We start from the raw sequence: 21,087 nt of genomic DNA, 5'->3' as shown, positions 1-21,087 counted from the left end.
TTTGGTCTTTCAGAATCTCAGTGTCCTCATCAGTAGAAAATAATGTATAGCTCAGAGTTGTCATGGACATTAGATAATTTTAAAAACATTTATTATGGTGGCATCTTTATCATTTTCCATGTTCATAGATGATTTCTAAATATATGCAGCCCCACTTTCCTCTTTAGATTCAAATCAGTGATTTCAACTACATATCTCAAAGACATCTCATAAAGGCATCTTTAATATAGTGACTTAATTTCTCATCTTTCTTTTCATCTTCTATCCTCTGGTATTATTTTTTTAATTTTTTAAAATTTATTTATTTTGATAGAGAGGAAGGTGGAGAGAGAGAGAGAGAAAGTACATGGATCTGTTCCTGTATGTGCCCTTACTGGGGATTGAACCAGCAACTTTTGTGTTTTGGCCAACACTCTGTCAACCTAGCTATCCATCCAGGGCATAGCCTCTGATATTGTTTAGTTTAAATAAAAGCAACAATAGTTACCCAACTCAAAATTTTGTGCATCATCTTTCATTTGCCTTATTCTTAGTTTTTATCCCCAAGGATCTGCCAGTTAACAAACTCTTGATTATGCCTCTAAAATACTTTTAAAAATATAACCTGTTCTCTTCCTCTCCACTTCCACTACCTGTTATGACTCTTGACTCTTCAGCTTGGACCATTGCCTGGCTCCATATAAACTGAGGCATAGCATTCATCTGCTTACACACAAGACATATTTTATCAGTGTCCTTTGTAACCTCTGTGAACCCTCCATGGTACTTACCAAGGACCATGCAGTTGTCAATGCTGTGGACCTCAGTAGCCTGAGTCAATGAGTCACTACAACCCCCCATACCCAGAGTCATCACACACCCCTGCACTTTGCATCACTATACTCAGGGTCACAGCATACTCCATCACAACCCCACCCATAGGTGAAGGACTAAATTCAGCCAGTAAAGTCTGTAATAGGTGACTGACTGCTTCTTCAAATGTACAGATACCTATGGAAGGCTTCAGGGATCACAAAGGATCAGGGGAACATGACTCCACCAAAGAAACACAGTAAATTTCCACTAATTGACCTGAAAGAAGTAGAGACAAAAAAATTGTCTCGCAAAAAATTCAAAGTAATTGTTCTAAGATTGCTCAGAAAACTACTAGACAACACTGATAAACAATTGAATGAAATCAGAAAAACAGTACAAGAACAAAATTGTAAGTTCATCAAAAAGATATAAAGCAAACAAAAAAGCAAATCTTGGAGCTGATGGAAACAATGATTGGATTGAAATTCAGCAGAGAGCTTCAGTAGTCAACAGGACTAAAGAGAAGAGAGCATCAGTCAGCTTGAAGATAGATCATTTAAAATTATTCAATTGAAGGAACAAAAAGAAAAGGAATGAAAAGAAGTGAGGAAAGCCTGTGGTCCTTAGCATCACTATTAAGAGAAACCATGTATGTCACTGGAGGCCCTGAAGAAAAAAAGAGAAGGACAAAGGGATAAAAGCTTATTTAAATAAATAATGGCTAAGAACTTCTGAAACCTGAGGAGAGATCTGGAAATCCAAGTACATGAAACTACTATGCACCCCAAGATTTCAATCTAAAACATTCTCCTCTAACACACTCTATAAAAAGCTGTCTAAAATAAACAACAAAGAGAATTTTTATAGCAGCAAGAGAAAAAAATTTCATCATATAAAGGAACCTCCATAGAGCCATCACAAGATTTCTCAGCAGAATCCTTGTAGGCCAGGAGAGAATGGGATGATATATTCAAAGTGCTGAAAGAGAAAAAACTGGCAGCCAAGAGTATTTTACCCAGAAAAGTTATCATTCAGAAGTGAAGGTAATATAAAAACTTCTAATAAACAAAAGCTGAGAGAACTTATCTTCACTAGACATGTTTCACAGGAAATGCTGAAAGTCTGTCTCCCAGCTGAAATGAAAGTACATTAACTAGCAATATGAATACATATGAAAATACAACACACTGGTAAAGATATGTATACAGTCAGAATCAAATGCACTAATGCTATAATATGGTGGGTGTTAACCACTTAACTCTAGTAGAAAGGTTGAAGAACAAAAGATTAAATTGACTGTAATTACAATAAATTTATTAATGGATACACAGTACAAAAAGATGTAAATGTGGCATCAAAAATATAAAATGATATGTGGAGTGAAATAAGCGAATCAGAAAAAAACAAGAACTGCAGGAGTCCATACATTGGTGGGACATAAAAGCGAGACTAAGAGACATGGACAGGAGTGTGGTGGTTACGGGGGGTGGGGGGAGGGAAGGGGGGAGAGTGGGAAGGGGAGGGGGAGGGGTACAAAGAAAACTGGATAGAGGGTGACGGAGGATGATCTCTCTTTGGGTGATGGGTATGCAACAGAACTAAATGACAAGATAACCTGGAAATGTTTTCTTTGAATATATGTACCCTGATTTATTGATGTCACCCCATTAAAATAAAAATTTATTTATAAAAATATAAAATGTTGGAGTATGAGTAAAAGGATAGGAGTTTTGTATGCAATAAAAGTTAAGTTCCTGTTAGTTTTAAATGGACTGTTATATCTATATTTCAAATAAGCCACAGGGAAAAATTCTATAGTAGGTACATGTAATATTAAGAGAAGGGCATCAAAATATACCACTAGGGAAAATTATCACCTCACAAAGGAAGACAGCAAGAGAAGAGGAAAGAGACTACAAAAAAAGCCAGAAAACAACTAACAAGATGGCAATAGTAAATCCTTACCTATCAATAATTACTTTAAATGTGAGTGGAGTTTAATTAAAAGGTACTGGATGGATAAAAAACAAAACAAAACAGAAAGATTCAACTGTATTCTGTCTGCAAGAGACTATTTCAGCTTCAAGGACACAGATAAGCTGAAAGTGAGGAATGGAAAATAATATTCCATACAAATAGAAACTAAAAGAGAGAGCAGGGGTAACTATACTTAACATTAGACAAAATAGAGTTTAAGTCAAATACTGTAATAAGAGACAAAGAAGGTCATTATATAATGGTAAAGTGATCAATTCATCAAGAGGATATAAAAATTATAATTATGTATCTACTCAATGTTGGAGCACCTAAATATATTAAGCAAATACTAAGAGATCTGAAGGGAGTAACAGACAGAAGTACGGTAATAGTTAGGGACTTTTAATACCTCATTTTGCAAACAACCAAAGTGTCCATCAGTAGATGAATGGATAAAGGAAATGTGGCATGTATGTATACAAGGGAATATTGTTCAGTCATTAAAAAGAGTGAAATCTTGCCATTTATGACAACATGGATAGACTTAAGAGCATTATATATTCATCCCAGGAAATTGCTTAGTTTCAGGGAGGGACAGGTCAGCCAGATGGGGAGGGAGAGTCGGGTTCTAACCAAAGTAGGGCATGATAATGTGACTGGCTTCCATGGAGAGCCTTGCTTTTTCTTCAGATCAAACATATTCAATGTCTTGAGACAGTCCTCTTGCTAATCTGTGCACACATTTCTTTAGAGATGGATGCTTTTGGAAGGAAAGTACAAAATGACAGTGTCTGAGAGCAGTGCTTTTAGCAAGATATTCCTGACCTAGATAAAGAATCTCACATTTTAGGGCAAAACCCATGATCCCAATTTTCTCGCCAGTTCCATGACATATTTAGTGAATTTAGGACAATTTTTAAACCTTTTCCAATATAAAATATTATGAATATAAATATAAGATTGTTAGGTATAATACAGTTGTCATCCATCTTTTGTTTTTGTCATTCTTACCCTAGATGGGATGGATGCTGCTCTGGAAATCAGGCCATTAAAATGTCCCTTTTTCAAATGTATTAACAAATGTAATTGATTCATGTAAAAGAGAACATGGAATCGCAATGGTTGCCTGAGGAAGAAAAGAGATATTCACCATGGAGAGGATAATAGGAGAGTTTATTGTAGCTTCAAATGTAATGAACAGATAGAACCTGCTTTTTGACAGTCCAGGTTATAGTTTTAGCCACTGAAAGTCATAGCTTTCTCACCCTTTAGGGTTTGCTGAGAAACAACAGGATAACCTCTCAGTGCCAACATGACCATCTTCTAGAAACTCTGTAGAAGATGTCTTTAGTGCCCGTGTCACCTGCCTTGCAGGCATCTAATTTCAGCCATAGCTGTGTGGTATAGTTCTGTGCATGCTCAAATTCTTCACAAGAGTGTACCATTTTGTGAAGGCTGTGGTAGCAGAGTACCATTAACTGAGTGGCTTACAAACAGAAATTTATGGTGTCATAGTTGTGGTGGATAGAAATTTAAGATCCAGGTGTTGCCAGGTCAAGCTTTCTCTGAAAGGCTAGGGAAGGGTATGTTCTAGGCTTCTTTTCTAGTTTCAGACAATTCCTTAGCCTGTGGCAGCATAACTCCAATCTTCACATGATATTCTTGTGTGCTTGTATGTGTGTCCAAATTTCACCCTTTTTGTAAGGATACCGGTCATATTGGAGTAGGACCTGCCTTAATGACTTCATTTTATTTGGTTACCTCTGTAAAGACCCTATGTTCAAATAAGGTCACATTTTGAGGTGCTGGGGGTTAAGACTCCAACATAAAAGATTTGGAGGTAGGTTAAGGGGACACAATTCAACCCATAACAGTGTCACACCTTAAACCTTGCTTTCTGTGTTATGGCTTTTGTGAAACTGAAGCTGTGGAAGTCTTCTGGGCTTAGAAGGTGAGGCTGTTGACATCTTCAATCAGTGTCAACTGATTGGGGCAGTCTTCAATCAGTCAGGGGTGAGACCCAGTGGAAAATGCTCCTTTAGATGGATTATTCTGGCAGGAATTTTTTATCTTTTCTCAGAAGTCCTGATGAGAATGGGTCTTAATTGCTACAATAGCAACTTCATTAATGCACCCCACATTGGCTTTCCTCCATCTCACTGTCCTTTTCTCATACGACAATTTCTTATGATTTCCCTCTGAAGCAAATTACAATGTTCTGCTGAGATTATCTCCTGTCTTATACTCTGCTTTTGAGATAATCCAAACTGCTGCTTTTTCTATATTCAGTAGAAAATTAAGTGCAGGGGGTCCTTGGGTTACGGCATAGTTCCATTTCTACAATAGTGACGTAACCCAAATTTTGGTATAAGTTGAAACACACCCTAGCTTAAGTCACTTACCTATCTTAACACAGTTGAAACATCATAATCTAGAACATAAAAACACAACTAAGCCACAGAAAAAGGAAAATGACATAAACATACTATACTGTACTGTGTATTCTTCCGCTGCGCGACCAAACTAGTTTGCCCATATAGGCCATAAGTACAATGCTAACGGCATAAGCTGAAACATTCACGTCTCAATTTTTAAAAATTTTTATGGGAGTGAGTGTCATAAACATGTAACATCCTATGTCAAGACTGTCATAACCCGAGGGCGCCCTTTACTCCCCTACAAGGTTGCATTTCAGTTTAAGTTATATGTGACAGTAGTATCTGTGGTTGGTTATATTAACTCTGAAAAAGTGTATTTTTCTAGTCTACATAAACATGGCCTGTCTTGCTAGTCTGGTTACTGTAGACATATAGAAAGTGTAACTTTATTGCTGAAAATACCTTTGAGACCCTACTCTCATTTTCACTGGTGGGGAAACTGAAGTTCAGAGTATAATTGATAATACAAGAAGTTAGAAGCAAGATAGGGCTAGGACCTGGATTCTCTGATATCTAAATTAGCATTTTCCCACTACGTTAAATTCCGATTGCCAAGAACACTTTATATGTTATTAAGTGGCATTCTTTTCAGAGGGTGTTTTGTAAGCTTTTAAGATAATGGAATAGAAACTCCTTTAATCAGGGAAAATTCCCATTTATATTTGTGACTAATGGGATTAATGTCTTACATAGAATGGATGCTAAATAAATAGAATGTTAGCTCCATAATGGCACAGGATATTGTCTGGTGTGTTTACTGATATATACCAAGAACCGAGAATCATGCCTGACCCATAGTAGGCATTTAACAAACATTTGTTAAGTGAGGAAACAGATGTATACATGCTTAAACACAGGAAATACTTGTTTCTGTCTCTTTTGCCTTCTGTTAGAGGGCCACCTAAAACCTGTTAATAATAGTACAATGTATGCATGTCAAAGAATGTTCTAGGTTATTTACATATGTCCATGATCTAATTTAATCATCACAATATTCCTATGAAGTAAGGAAACTGAGGTTTATGGGAGTTTTATTATTATTCCAATATCCCAAAGCTAATGATTGAGCCAACTATGTGTCACAATGTTCTCTGATTAACATGACTTAGATAACTGCAGTGTCAATGCTATAGAAAATGAGGGCACAGGAGCTCAAGCTAGTCTCTACTTATAGAGAGAGCAATCATCTTGCAAACATTGTAAACCAAAAAGTGAAATTCTCAATTCAAAGTTTTCTATGAATCTGCTAGGGTGTGATGACTCATCATCAGGGTGCTGGTTCATGGGGGAGGGAGTGAAAGGTTGGGTTAAAGAGAGTGTACTGATTTTGGAGCACTGTCCTGTGGTGCAGGGTTTGACACTGGCAAGGATGCAAGGACACCATGCTGGCACACAATTATGATGGGTTTTGGAAGCTTGAAGAAAACAATGGCCTGCGCCAAGACAAGTAAACATGACAGAATTGCCATAGAAGATGGTGGAAGAAGGATCCAAAAGGCTCTGAGAAATGGGCATTCTAGCCTGGAAGTCCAACGGAAGACTGGAAAGCCCAACAATAGTTGATTATACTCCTAATTCCCGGAACATGTCAATATGTTACCTTCCGTGGCCAAAGGGACTTTGCAGATGTGATGAAGGATATTGGGATGGGGTGATAACCCTGGATTACATGGTGCTCCCAATTTAATCACAAGGGTCTTTATAAGGGAAGGAGGGCTGCAGGAAAGTTTAAAAAGAAATGTGATAGGAAGCAGAGGTTCAAGTGATAGGATCACCAGCTTTGAAGATGGAGAAGAGGGACATGAGCTGAGGAACGTGGTAGCCTCTGGAAGCTGAAAAAGGCAAGGAAATGAATTCTCCTCTAGAGCCTTTAGAAAAGAATCCAGCTTGGCTGACCTCTTGGTCTCAGCCCAGTGACACCAATTTCAGACTCTGACCTCCAGAACTAAAACAATATAACTGTGTTGTTTTAAAAAGCCACTAAGTGTGTGTTAATATGTTACAGCAACAATAGCAAGCTAATACTAATATAGGCATGTATTGCTAACATAACACACCTGCATCCAGCAGTATTTGGGGATTTAGAGCTGTTGCAGCTATGGTAATAGGGGCAACTATCTGACTACTCGAGACTGTCTTCTCCAGTAGTTATGCCGCAGCATTTCCATACTGAGATATGTGTTGTTTTACTTTCAATTAAATTCTTTTTATTTTTCCTTTATATTTCTTCCCTTTGGGTTCAAAATCCTGAAGATCTGTTTGTACAAATCTCCCTAATTTTTGCTCTTATAATTAAAAAAAAATTTTTAATATTTTATTTATTGATTTTACAGAGAGAGGAGAGAGATGGGGGGAGGAACAAGAAGTATGAACTTATAGTTGCTTCACTTTAGTTGTTCATTGATTGCTTGCCATATGTGCCTTGAGTGGGCAAACCCAGGGTTTTGAACTGGTGGCCTCAGTGTTCCAGATGGATGCTCTATCCACTGCACCACCACAAGGCAGGCGTTTTGCTCATATAATTTAACAAATTCCTAAAGGTCTTCTCTTCCTGAGTTTGGATCTGTACTCAGCCCTCCTCCCAGGGCATGCTGGCATCTGGTTATGGTTATTGATTGAGGGCCACTGACTGGTAGGGTACAGAATGTTAACCTCACTCCACAGGGGCTTGCACTCAGGCTAGGAAGTAACAGTTTCTCCAAGCACGGGTGGGAACTGTTCTACACCCACAGGAGGCCTGCTGGGAGGCACTGCATAGGGGGTTGGTGATTTAGGGTACTTCTCAAAAGTGTTTCGGATATTTCCGTTCAAACTGCTGGAAATGCACTCTTTCCAGGTCACTGCGCACTCTCATCAAAGACCCGGCAGGGTTATGAATTCAACTGGTACTATAATTCACCAGGTAAACTTGGATTTGATTGACTCAAAGCCGGAGTTAGATTTTTGGATATTTTATTCCTACTGTTCCTACTACTATAAGAGAGAAAAAATTTTAAAGCATGTTATAAAAAATCTTTGGTTTTGATCTGTGCCTCGAGGTGAAAGCTTAGCATATGAGATTTTTGTTCTCCATACTTTAAGCTCAGCACTGCCATCAGGAGCAGCCCCCCGACTTAATTAGCCGTTTCAGCCCTGCTTGGTTGGAACTACTGGTTCCTGTAACAGATTATGAACAGAGGGTCAGTGCATTTTACATCCTTGCTACTCCGAGTATAGTCTGCACACCAGCAGTGTACATGTCCTCTAGAAGCTTACTACAAATGCAGAGTCTCAGGTTCTCTCCTAGATATGCTAAATCAGACTGGCATTTTAACAGGACCCCCTATCCCTGGTTGGCAAACTGTGGCTTGTGAGCCACATGCGGCTCTTTGGCCCCTTGAGTGTGGCTCTTCCACAAAATACCATGTGCGGGCGCTACCTCGATAAGGAATATACCTACCTATATAGTTTAAGTTTAAAAAATTTGACTCTCAAAAGAAATTTCAGTTGTTGACTCTTGCTATTTGGCTCTGTTGACTAGTGAGTTTTCCGACCACTGCCCTAGGTGGTCCATATGCCCATTGGTCTCAGAAGCACTTCACACACTATCTTGTCCAGGTGAACAAGACTGGGTTCAAAGTTTTCCTTCTCACCATCTCCTGGGTCTGCATTCCCAGTGCTTTTCAATCTGCGGCTTCAAGTGCCGCCCTAGCCTCAACGTACTCTATAGCCTTTCAGATTTAGGCTGAGGAGCAAAGGGCACTGTTCTCTCCCCAAGAAGCCCTAGAAAAAGTAGGTTGTCTCTCAATAGTTCCCACTGGGTCACACCTTATTGCTGAACCCATCACTAGGGCTAGAGAAAAGAGAAAGAGATGGACATACTGACCAATCAGAGGCTTCAAGACTGTAAAAAGTGGTGAGGGCCAGCCAGAAATGCCCAGCAAACATTGTCCAGCAGTAATTGATGGGCTAGCCCAAGGGAGTATCTGCAGACTTGATGAGTATTGCTTTACCAAAAAGGCAAATAAATTCTTGGTCGACAAAACAGTTGTTGACTATGTATCTCCTGCTGAGTTTTCTAAAAGGTAGGCTTTAAAAAAATGTACCCCATCCCTCCACCTCAACCCCTTTGGCAACCATCAGCTTGTTCTCTATATGGATCTGTTTCTATTTTGTTTTGCTTATTTATTTTTGGGTTTTTTTTTTAGATTCTACATATAAATGAGATCATACAGTATTTGACTTTCTTTGTCCTACTTATTTCACTTAGCATAATAACCCTCTAGATCCATCCATTCATGTTGTCACCAATGGCAAGATTTCATTCTTTCTTTCTATGGTCAATTAATATTCCATTGCATTTGTACCACATTTCTTTATCCAATAGCCTATTCATAGGCACTTAGGTTGCCTTCATATCTTGGCTATTATATATAAATAGCCCTGCAATGAACTAAGGGCGCATATATTGTTTTAAATTAGTGCTTAGGGTTTCTTTGGATATATTCCCTGAAGTGGAATCACCGGGTCATAAGGCAGTTCTATTTTTAATTTTTTGAAGTGACTCCATACTGCTTTCCACAGTGTCTACACCAGTCTGCATTCTCACCAACAGTGCACGAGGGTTCCCTTTTCTCCACATCCTCACCAACGCTTGTTGTTTGTTCATTTATTGATGGTAGCTATTTTGACAGGTGTGAGGTGATGTCTCATTGTGGTTATAATTTGCCTTTGCCTGATGATTAGTGACGTAGAGCATCTTTTCATATGTCTGTTGGACATCTGTACATCCTCTTGGGAGAAATGTCCATTTAGGTCTTCTGCCCGTTTTTTAAATTAGGTCGTTTTTTTGGGGCTTATATTATATAAATTACTTATAAATTCTGGATATTAACCCCTTATTGATGTATCATTTGAGCGTTTTTGTGATGGTTCCTACTGAGAATGAGTTCTCTTTCCTAGTGGGCTCTACCCCATCATTGAATGGCATTCTGCCCAGCTGAATTTCGACCTCACCTTCTTCTAAGTAAAGGCTGGCTGACACCATCCTACTGTTCTTCTTCCCAGAATGGATTGTTGGGACTCATCCTTTGTTGCATAAACAGTCTTCTGTCACTGCTGGCAACCTCATCTACAATCCTGCAGACTCACGTACATGCAGGAACTGCTCGGGACTATTTCTCCATTGGTTTACTTGCACCTACAGTTGCGATTTTTTATTTCAGGTGTTCGCCTTCCATTTCATGACAACATTCCTTTCCTGGTATGTAGCCCAATGAATAAGATCTCCAAGATGATGTTTTTTTCTGGCTTTTAGACTTTTCAGCCTATGAATGACCTCACTTTCAAAATATTGATTATCTCATATTTGTGTTTTTTGGTTCCCAGAGAAATAGACTATCACAGAAATGAATGTTATTACCATCTGAGCTGTTGGAAAAACAGCTGTGTTGGACTTGCTCACTTGCACTTTGCATGATTAGTGCATGAGCACATGGCAGTGCCACGTGTGTATAGTCTATGTAAGGCTACGGGTGTTCTCCCTCAGTGTGGATTGCAGATAGCCTGCCCACCACTAGGAGGGGCTGTTTTGCTGTTCATTCACCTGCTGCCGTGAGAAGGGTATTCCCTGCCTGTTTGCTTGCCCACCATTGTGAGAATCTAATAAATGGGGAAGGACCAACGCTTTCTAGGGCCACAGTTCCCCTACCATCTGCCCCAACTCGGTGAACCTGCCTGGCCTCAGCCACTGGCATCATATTAGCAAACACTTTTTAGTCCACATGCCACGTTCCTTCAGTCTGTTTATGGTGGTATGTGCCACTCTAGTGTACTGTTCCCGGGCATGATGGCTTGTGCCACTCTAAAGGACTGTTCCTGGGCATGATGGTGTGTGCCACTCTAGTGTACTGTTCCCGGGCATGATGGCGTGTGCCACTCCAGAGAACTGCTCCTGGGCACGATGGCGTGTGCCACTCTAGAGGACTGTTCCCGGACATGATGGCGTGTGCCAGTCTAGTGTACTGTTCCCGGACATGATGGCGTGTGCCAGTCTAGTGTACTGTTCCCGGACATGATGGCGTGTGCCACTCTAGTGTACTGTTCCCGGGCATGATGGCGTGTGCCACTCCAGAGAACTGCTCCTGGGCATGATGGCGTGTGCCACTCTAGAGGACTGTTCCCGGACATGATGGCGTGTGCCAGTCTAGTGTACTGTTCCCAGTCATGATGGCGTGTGCCAGTCTAGTGTACTGTTCCCGGGCATGATGGCGTGTGCCAGTCTAGAGGACTGTTCCCGGGCATGATGGCGTGTGCCAGTCTAGAGAACTGTTCCTGGGCATGATGGTGTGTGCCACTATGGAGGTCGGTTCCCGGGCATGATGGCGTGTGCCAGTCTAGAGGACTGTTCCCGGGCATGATGGCATGTGCCACTCTAGAAGACTGTTCCAGGGCATGATGGCATGTGCCACTCTAGAGGACTGTTCCCGGGCATGATGGCGTGTGCCACTCCAGAGAACTGTTCCCGGGCATGATGGTGTGTGCCACTCTAGAGAACTGTTCCCGGACATGATGGCATGTGCCAGTCTAGTGTACTGTTCCTGGACATGATGGCGTGTGCCACTCTAGTGTACTGTTCCCGGGCATGATGGCGTGTGCCAGTCTAGAGGACTGTTTCCAGGCATGATGGCATGTGCCACTCTAGAGAACTGTTCCCGGACATGATGGCGTGTGCCACTCTAGAAGACTGTTCCAGGGCATGATGGCATGTGCCACTCTAGTGTACTGTTCCCGGGCATGATGGCGTGTGCCACTCTGGAGGTCGATTCCCGGGCATGATGGCGTGTGCCAGTCTAGAGGACTGTTCCCGGGCATGATGGCGTGTGCCACTCTAGTGTACTATTCCCGGGCATGATGGCGTGTGCCAGTCTAGAGAACTGTTCCCGGGCATGATGGCATGTGCCACTCTAGTGTACTGTTCCTGGGCATGATGGCGTGTGCCACTCTGGAGGACTGTTCCCGGACATGATGGCATGTTCCACTCTGGAGGACTGTTCCCGGGTATGATGGCGTGTGCCACTCTAGAATACTGTTCCCGGGCATGATGGCGTGTGCCACTCTAGTGTACTGTTCCCGGGCATGATGGCGTGTGCCACTCTAGCGTACTGTTCCCGGGCATGATGGCATGTGCCAGTCTAGAGGACTGTTCCCGGGCATGATGGCGTGTGCCAGTCTAGTGTACTGTTCCCGGGCATGATGGCGTGTGCCACTCTAGCGTACTGTTCCCGGGCATGATGGCATGTGCCAGTCTAGAGGACTGTTCCCGGGCATGATGGCGTGTGCCAGTCTAGTGTACTGTTCCCGGGCATGATGGCGTGTGCCACTCTAGCGTACTGTTCCCGGGCATGATGGCATGTGCCAGTCTAGAGGACTGTTCCCGGGCATGATGGCATGTGCCACTCTAGAGAACTGTTCCTGGACATGATGGCGTGTGCCACTCTAGAAGACTGTTCCAGGGCATGATGGCGTGTGCCACTCTAGTGTACTGTTCCCGGGCATGATGGCGTGTGCCAGTCTAGAGAACTGTTCCTGGGCATGATGTCGTGTGCCACTCTGGAGGTCGGTTCCCGGGCATGATGGTGTGTGCCAGTCTAGAGGACTGTTCCCAGGCATGATGGCATGTGCCACTCTAGAAGACTGTTCCAGGGCATGATGGCATGTGCCACTCTAGAGGACTGTTCCCAGGCATGATGGCATGTGCCACTCTAGAGAACTGTTCCCGGGCATGAGGCGTGTGCCAGTCTAGAGAACTGTTCCTGGGCATGATGGCATGTGCCACTCTAGTGTACTGTTCCAGGGCATGATGGCATCTGCCACTCTAGTGTACTGTTCCCGGGCATGATGGCGTCTGCCACTCTAGTGTACTGTTCCAGGGCATGATGGCGTCTGCCACTCTAGTGTACTGTTCCAGGGCATGATGGCGTCTGCCACTCTAGTGTACTGTTCCAGGGCATGATGGCGTGTTCCACTCTGGAGGACTGTTCCCGGACATGATGGCATGTTCCACTCTGGAGGACTGTTCCCGGGCATGATGGCGTGTGCCACTCTGGAGGACTGTTCCCGGACATGATGGCGTGTGCCACTCTGGAGGACTGTTCCCGGGCATGATGGCGTGTGCCACTCTAGAAGACTGTTCCCGGGCATGATGGCATGTGCCACTCTAGAAGACTGTTCCAGGGCATGATGGCGTGTGCCACTCTGGAGGACTGTTCCCGGGCATGATGGCGTGTGCCACTCTAGTGTACTGTTCCCGGACATGATGGCGTGTGCCACTCTAGTGTACTGTTCCCGGGCATGATGGTGTGTGCCACTCTGGAAGACTGTTCCCGGGCATGATGGTGTGTGCCACTCTAGAGGACTGTTCCTGGGCATGATGGTGTGTGCCACTCTAGAGAACTGTTCCCGGGCATGATGGCGTGTGCCACTCTAGGACTGTTCCCGGGCATGATGGCCAGCAGTCCATCATGAGTGCTTGAACCACTTTTTACTTTCCTGCCTCAGAGCTTTGCCAAAGTGGAGGAAGCTTTATTGACCTACAGGTAGGACAAATTGAAGTGAAGAGACTGGAGTCTGTAGATAATGGCCCTATCCTTCCATGCTTCAAAGGGATATTTCTGAGGCATAATCTACCTGGTTTCTCAGAGTGTCTCCGGAAAGACAGATCCCAGCTTCCCTCAGTAACCAACACAGTCACACATCCTTTGTTGGCTTTTTGTCATTTACACTTAAAATCAATGTCTGCCTGTGTCTTTGTCTGCCTATGTGTCTGTCTCTTTGTCTCTCTTTCTCTCTCTCTCTTTGACTTTCTCCCCATTGCTTCTTCACTCCTGCCTCCTGGAGTCACCTCCCAAATGAACTACCTGTACCCTCCAGCCCTGGGACACCAGGTTTGGACCAAATTTCCCCCACTACCTTTTTTAATATAGCCTGCTTTTGCGCTAAGAATGATTTTCACAGGTTAAAATGAATGAAAAAAATCAATAGAAGAACAAAAGTTTGTGACGTATGAGAATTATAATAATGTCAAATTTCAGTATCTATAAAGTTTTATTGGAACATAGCTACACCCATTATTTTTATATATTATCTATGGCTGCTTATGCACTGCAGTACGGGGTAGAGTAATTATGGCAGAAAGCACCTGGTCTATTAAACCTAAATTACTATCTGAGTCCATAGTAAAAGCTTGCTTACCTATGACCTAGACAATAAATGTTCGTTAAAATTGAATTGTGAGACTATCACATATAGACTAAACTCTAGCATTCTATATTACACCAAAACCGTTTCTTTCAGAATATTTTGTGCACTTAAAAAGTTTGGCAGAATTTCTACCTGATTATCATTTTTAGACCTCAGACTAAGATTGAATGTTGTAGTAAACTCTCTTCTGGTTATATATACAGAATGTAGAATTTAAAATCCCAAAAACAAATTTTAATATTTGACTTTAGTATTTACTTCTTAAATCATCTATTTAGTGCTTGCCACATAGTAGGTAGATGGGGAATATTTAATAATAAATGAAAACTGACAGTACTGTTCTGATACTATGTAGTTATCCTGTTTTGAGTTAGAAAATTAGGTCGTTATAGAGACAAGTGTTTCATTTTGTAAAATAAGTGGTCCCGGGCCACAGGAAAACAAGCCTCTTCTTTATGGTTGGTTACAGTCACGGTTTGAAGTCATTTGATCTATTCATGTATTTCTAGAGCACGAAGTCCCTTTGCAAACAGAAAGTAATCAACACCTAAGAATTTTTCATTTTCCTTTATTACATTTTGCTATACCTGCAAGTTCCTCATTACTTAGTAATACACTTGGAAAATGTCCAATAACTTACATTTAATATCAACTAAGGTATATTAATGTATCCAATTCTATTCGTGTGAAATGTCTTTCCTTACTGGAAAATCATTAATAGTTTTCCATTGCTCACAGGTTACTTCCAAATTCCTTAGTTAGACTCATCCTGGGTGCAGCATGTCTCTGACATTATCTCCCACTGTCATTCAGTTAAATGTCCTTTTACTCTGAGAAGCATCCCCAACCTCTCTGGCCTCTCTTCTTAGGTATTTAGGTTCCCTGGAAGCAGACTTGGAGACAACGATTTGTGTGCCAGTGATTTCTTAATGCAGTGCTCCCATGAGAAAATGGCGAAGGAAGGAGGACAGGGGAGAGGACGATTGCAGGGGAGCTTTGGAGTGTAGGCTGCTTCTCAGCCTTTGTCTTGCTTTGGGGAGCAGGACCTGGACGTTTATACTCTCACAACCCCAAGTCATTCCCTAAAGGCTGCCGAGGGGTTAGTAGAATCCTAGGCACTGTGGGTTTTTTGTGCATGCATCCAGAGTGGCTAGGCATCTAAGGACATCTTCTGAACAAAGTCACAGATACAAGCCATCACAAGCAGAAGCACGGCAAAGCTGAGAAGGGTGCACAGAAGTGGTGAGAAGGATCTCAGTTTTTATTACATCATTTCCTCTGGCGTGCACTTGCCATGTGGTATGTACCACCTTCTACTTCCAAATACCGTTGGAAGAAAGGAGCCTGAGAGGGAACCTGGCTCCCTACCCCATCAAGGAACCATGGTTATATGTCTAAACTTCTCTTAGTCTCAGAGGCTGTGCTTCTTTGTTCAAGCATAGTGCTGTGCCCTCAGAGGGTTACTCTCCAGATTAAAGAAGATACCTGGAAAACTAGCCCAGGATTGGGCTTCCATGCGTGTCAAATCTGAGGTTGTCCTACTTTGCCAGTTTCTGGAAACACCTTGCTCTCCTCATCATAATCTATAACTAGTCTCTATTATATGACACAGTGGAATGAATCATGAGCATCTTGATTCGGTGCAGTTAAGCACCACTACACACGCATCAGGCCCTAGTTAAGTTAAGCAGGACTTCTCAACCTCTATTGACATTTTGAACTGGATCATTCTTTGTAATGGGGGCTGGCCTGTGCACTGTAGGTTGTTTAGCAACATCCTTGACCTCTGCTCACTACATCCTAGTAGCACTCCCCCAAGTTGTGATAAGCACAAGTGTCTCCAGACCTTGCCAGATTTCCCTTAGGGAGCAAAGCACTCCTGGCTGAGAACCACCGGATGAAAGACATTCCTAGGGGCTGTGCAGAATTGGTTTCAATCTTGGAAACCATGTAGGTTGATTAACAAGAGCACCTTTCAATGCTGGAAATATTTTCTTTCTTTCCCACTCTAAAGAATAAAATTTTTCTTCTTTTTTTAAAGATTTTATTAATTTTATTGAGAGAGGAAGTGAGAGAGACAGGAACATCGATCTGTTCCTGTATGTGCCCTGACTGGGGATCGAACCAGCAACCTCAGTGCTTGAGACAATGCTCCAACCAACCAAGCTGTCTGGCCAGAGCAATAATAGAATTTTTCATGCATGATGCTGTGTTTGTTTGTTGTCTTGGACATTTGGGACAGGTTAGAAAGAAGAACCTCACATATTCCAAATGCAAGAATTTGAGGAGTCATGCTTCTAGCAACATGTGGGTCTCAGAGACTCAGAGAGCTCCCATCATAAGTTCCTGAAGCAGCCGGGATTTGAATGCAGACTGCCTCTCTCACTGCAGTGCTGGGCAGCAGCCATTGAAAGGTGCATGTACCATTGCTCCTGGAGAAGTGGGCCTGGGGGACCCAGGGCTACCTCAGCCCACTTCCCTGGCTCCCTTCTTAGCTCAGGTACTCTGCAGATCCAAGCATTCCTTTCAATACGATTTGCAAATGACTAGTCCAACTTTCTTATTTTACAAACAAGGAACTTAGGCCCAGAGAGGTACAGGAACAAGTTCAGCTTCATTGCTCATTTTCAACAAAGCCAAGATTTAAGCTGGCCCAGTGTTCTTTTCCCAGTAGCCCTCCCAACCATGCTGCTCAAGACATCCAGCAACATGAAGCAGGCAGACATTTTCCTTAGGACCAGTCTAAACTACTTGCTTTAGCATTGCGGATGCACCAAAAAGATACTACATTCAAGCTGATCACGTGTTGTTTCTAAGGGGAAACCTCTCTTTCCCTCACTTCCACCTTTCCTGCAATTGCAGAGCCCTTGACACCTCTCTGCCCACCGCCGGTGGTTTTCAGAGCTATCAGGGGATATGAAACGTGCCCACAAGCAAATCACCAGCTGTATTCCCATTTTCCTGATGATCTCCAGCAAGCCCCCTGGTCTGAGGCTCTCCCTTTTTCCAGCTGAGTTTCTGGCCCTGGGCGACCTGCCCACTGTGCACTGCTGCTCCTGCTGGGAGATCCAGTGTGGGGTGGATGGAGAATCTCTTCTCTGTCACCCTTTGTTTAGCAGTGTCTTGTGCCCTGGAGCTTTATAGAGTTTTTAATGCATGTGTCCAGGGACCCTCCATAAGGCACAGACATTTGTCCAATAGTAGATGCTGCGTAGAGAGATAACCCTAATTAACTGAATAAATGATTCCATGAGGTATTCAAACTGGATCAAGCTGAGTGTGCAGAAATGTTTGTTTTGTTTTGTTTTAATGAGTTCTGTCCCAAGAGGCCCCTTAGTTCCTCAAATGGAAAAAAAAAAGGATATTTCTGTCAGGTTCAGCCCACTGGACCCACAGATATGCCAGAGAGCCTCAATTCCCTGTGGTCACCCAGTGGAAGCAAAAGCTGAGACTTTACTGCACTATCAGAAGTAATTCCCACAGCTTAGAATCTGTCTGAAAGCTGGGCTCTTTCCTTGCCGCGGAGCTGGCGTGGGTCTTTCTTTCCTTGGTGCTTCCTGTCAGTGCCGGGATTCCCAAGTGTCCTCGTCACGGCCCTTCTGACTTGGCCTAGTCCTGAGGTTCCCCAGTTCCACACTGACTGGCCAAGCACTGATCGTGTTCAAGATGAAGTGTGAGGGGTGGAGGAAGGACTGGGAAAAGCAAACCTGCAAGTGTAGAAAAAGAGAGTTATGGTTTATATTAGTGTTAAATAACTGTTTGCAATTTATAAAGGGTTTTAGATACACTTCATAGACGTAACAACCCTGGGGGTTGGGCATTGCTTTCCTTATGAGGTTTCAATTTCTCTGACAACACAGTCAGGAAAATGATACGTGTCCTCAGAGGAGCTGGTACTCACTCTCTTTAATGAAAACCAAGTATATGTAATCTCATTTTTCCATTCATGCCCGGACTTTTAGAAACCTGAAATTCTAATGTAATGGATGCTTATAGTTATAATATCAACCTTTATAATTGATGTGTTTTCTCCTTTTTTTTGCTTCTGATTTTCGATTTCTGTTGCATTAGCCTCAGATGATTATTACATATTATGTTCTCATAATCTGCTTCAAATATTTTGAGAGAGGATACATGAGAAAATAAATGAATTTTAAAAAGTGAGAGAAAGGGGAGCTGGGATGTAAAGGGAGGATCCCCCATATTGAAAGAAAAATGAAAAGTCATAATAATGATACTGAAATCAACAACCGGGGTTAGAGGAATGGAGATAGCAGAGTGGGAATAGAAGAGAGTCCAAAAGAAAAGCTCTAGTTGCCACAAAAGAGACATGGTCAGGGCTCTAGGAATCCGATACCTTGCAACCTATGAAAGGATAGGAATAAAACATGTGTTCCTCTGTGTTATATACTGTCCATCAGTCGTAGGAAATGATTGGAGATTCACAGGAAAAATTAAAGGAGATTCCTGTCATCTCATTAAATTATTAAATATAGTTAAAATTTTTATGACTGCTTAATATTCTTTTATATACCCTAATTTATCAGCCCATTATGCTATTTTGTGGACATTTAGGTTGAAGGCATTTATTGTTTTGTCAGATCTTTATTTGCTCTCCTTCGTTAGGTAACTGCTTCTTTCCCCAGCTAGTGATACATGACTTGGATGGGGGATGTTAAACAAAGAACCTCACCATGTGCTGGTGGTCGGTTCAACAGAGGGATCTGTGGTCAGGCCAGGCCAGTCAGATGCTTTCACCGGGATCTCTTTGAATTGGGAATCTCATTGGGTGTAGAAATGTGAAGTCATGAGCCTAGAGTTGTAAGGAAGGAGGGGTTCAATTCATGGAGAACACAGCAAGAATGGAGAAAAAGCTGACACCAAGAGTGTTCTGGTGACGTGGACCTCCTGCTTTAGGTGTCCCTAACTAAAATTACACTGTTGCTGCTTATGGGAGCCAAACAATCTAATTTTGCTAAAGATAGATTCTTCAGCTACATTAAGGCATAATTGACAAATAGAAATTACATACAGTTAGGATGTACACCATGATGATTTAATGTGCATATACATGGTGAAATGATTACCACAATCAGTTAACACATCCATCACCTGATATAGTTACCATTTTTTTGTGTGTGGTGCAAACACTCAAAAATCTACTCTCAACAAATTTCAAATCTACTCTCAAACAAATAGGGGATTACTATTAAATGTAACCACCATGCTGTTCTTTAGATCCCCAGAATTTACTCATCTTACAACTGAAAGTTTGAACCAGTGGTGGGATTCAGCTGGGTCGCACCAGTTTGGCAGAACCAATACCTAATTTTTTGTTGAGTTTGGTGAACTGGTTGTTCAAATAGCACTTGTCATCAGGGTTCTCTCTGAGGTGGGCGCCTGGGCAGCTGCCCAATGTGGAAATCACAAATTTACATTTCTTACTCTTTTTTTAACATTCATCTGTGCAACAGTGTATTCTGAGTGCCCATAGTAATGTTCATTTCATCTACAGGTGGGAAAAATTGCAAGTGGAATGCCAATCAAGAAGAAATATCAGCCTGGCCTGTGGTGGCGCAGTGGATAAAGCATTGATCTGGGATGCTGAGGTCACTGGTTCAAAACCCTGGGCTTGCCTGGTCAAGGCACATATGGGAGTTGATGCTTCCTGCTCCTCCCCCCTTCTCTCTCTCTCTCTCTCTCTCTCTCTCTCTCTCTCTCTCCATCCTTATTTCCCCTCTCTAAAATGAATAAATAAAATCTTAACAATTTATTTTAAAAAGAAGCAATATGGAAATATCTTAACAGTTTTATTGTTTTTTATCAGGTATTATTGAGTATTTTTTCATTAATATTTTAAAACTGTTATAATCTAGTTTTATGTACCTCTTATTGTTCTTAAGTATTAAATGCGTGAAATAATAAACTACCTTTTGCTATATCCTTTTTTTATACTTAAAACTGTCATTAGAGCAGAGAACCGGTTGTTAAATTATTTGAATCCCACCACTGGTTTGAACCCTTTGACCAGCATTTCTCCTTAATTCCTGGAAGCTACTGTTCTACTCCGTTTCTATGAGTTTGAAATTTAAAAAAATCCATGTATAAGTGAGAATATACAGTATTTCTCTTATGTATCTGGCTTATTTCATTCAGAATAATGTCCTTCAGTTTCATCCATGTTGTTGCAAATTAGTTGTAGCAGGATTTTCTTCTTTTTTATAGCTAGATAATGTTCCACTGTGTACATATTTCTCATATTCTTTATTCATTCATCCATCAGTAGACACTTAGGCTGTCTCCATACCTTGGCTATTGTGAATAATTCTGCAGTGAGCACGGGAGTGCATGTATCTCTTCGAGATCCTGTTTCATTGGCTATATACCCAGAAGTAGAATTGCTGGATCACATGGTAGTTCTATTTTTAACTTTTTGAGGAACCTCCATACTGAGGTCAGCCACAGTGGCTGCACCAATTTACATTCCCACTAATAGTGCACACACAAGGGTTTCCTTTTCTTCACATCCTTGCCAACACTGCTATTTTATCTTTCTGGTGATAACCATTCTAACAGGTGTGAGATGATATAAAGATACAGTCGTCCCTCACCATATCACAGTTCATTTTTTGCAGTC

The 21,087-nt window shown here is 42.0% G+C and overlaps 1 long non-coding RNA gene across 1 annotated transcript in view; it reads left to right on the top strand.

Moving 5' to 3' along the window:
* Positions 1–20,157, top strand: part of LOC136385553 (uncharacterized) — a 36,299-nt gene extending 16,142 nt beyond the window's left edge. Inside the window, exon 3 of the long non-coding RNA XR_010747842.1 lies at positions 19,966–20,157. This is a non-coding gene — a long non-coding RNA (uncharacterized lncRNA). The remainder of the gene's footprint in view (positions 1–19,965) is intronic.
* Positions 20,158–21,087: the final 930 nt, after the last annotated feature.

Source organism: Saccopteryx leptura, chromosome X (genome assembly GCF_036850995.1).
Source record: "Saccopteryx leptura isolate mSacLep1 chromosome X, mSacLep1_pri_phased_curated, whole genome shotgun sequence".
NCBI lineage: Eukaryota > Metazoa > Chordata > Mammalia > Chiroptera > Emballonuridae > Saccopteryx > Saccopteryx leptura.
Note: the sequence above shows the minus strand (reverse complement) of the source record. Positions and strands in the feature narration are given on the sequence as shown.